This window comes from Myotis myotis, unplaced genomic scaffold, assembly GCF_014108235.1.
Source record: "Myotis myotis isolate mMyoMyo1 unplaced genomic scaffold, mMyoMyo1.p scaffold_m19_p_3, whole genome shotgun sequence".
In the NCBI taxonomy this organism is placed as follows: Eukaryota; Metazoa; Chordata; class Mammalia; order Chiroptera; family Vespertilionidae; genus Myotis; species Myotis myotis.
The window spans coordinates 184,813,780-184,814,997 of record NW_023416335.1 but is presented as its reverse complement, the minus strand read 5'-3'; positions in this window follow the sequence as shown (position 1 = coordinate 184,814,997).

Genomic DNA, 1,218 nt, shown 5'->3' with positions numbered 1-1,218 from the left:
TAGCTCCTGCAATACTCAACCTATCTCTAGTTACTATTGTCTTCATTTTGGAAATAAATAATCTCACAGAGAAGATAAATAGTTTTCCCAACTTCACATCAATAGTTACGCAACACTCTGCTCTAAATCCTTGGATTTCAAATACTGAGTATTGCTGCCTCTGAGCATCCAATCTAATTTTATGAAGAGAATAAATTAAAGCATAATAAAAGAGTTTATATAAATATTTCCTAATTGATTTCAATACCATCTCAGATTAAACCTAATAGATTTCTTATATTTTTGAACCTCATTAAATTACCTAAGTTTCAGAGGACTAATTACTGTTTATTAAGGAAATAACACCAGATTACATCGTATTCAATGACCAAACAAACAACTGGATACTTTTCTCAATGTTTTTCACTTGTTCAGAAGCGTTGGAAGCAAGTAGAATTACTGCAATGGGTTGTGTGGGAAGAACATATTTTTATTTCAGTTACACTCCCCTAAATATAAGATTTCCATTCAGAGGACTTTAGCAAGGCAATGAATTTAGCCAAGGGTGTAACAGCAGTTCATTGCTATAACAGAGGAGAAAACATAAGTCAATACAGCCAAAAAGATCAGCATCTTAAAATGAATGATGATAGCTGATGAATCAATTCTGCCTATTACCATGTTATAGTAATAATAGAGGAAAAGGATACTTAGAGTTGAAGGGCAGTAAATATGGAGCAAATAAACTAAAATGCTATAACAAAGTGCACCATCAACCTATGGAATATACTACTACAGAATGTAATATCATTGAATAATGTGGATAGATTCTTCAAACATTAAGGCAATTCTATGACCATAGACCACATTTATCTTCATATAAGTTAAAAAGATGGTAATCAAATTGCATGCTTCTGGAAGGAAAGTGATTGCCTATTAGATATCATTTTGGATAATGTTTTTATTTGGTTTCTTCTGAATTATAAGCTGGTATAGGGAGGATATACATTGCTTTTTATTCATTGGTATTTCTTGCTTTTTTCACTTTGTGGAATTTATCTCATAATATTTTGTACTGCAATTATTTGTCCACATAGTAAGTATTTTAAATCCTCAAATTGTTAATTCCTTAATGGTGAGAGCTATATTTATTTCACCCATGTTTTCCAAATAGCTAATGAAGTGAATTACATATGATAAGGGATCAAAAAATATGTTATGTGTTCATTTCTCTTAGGG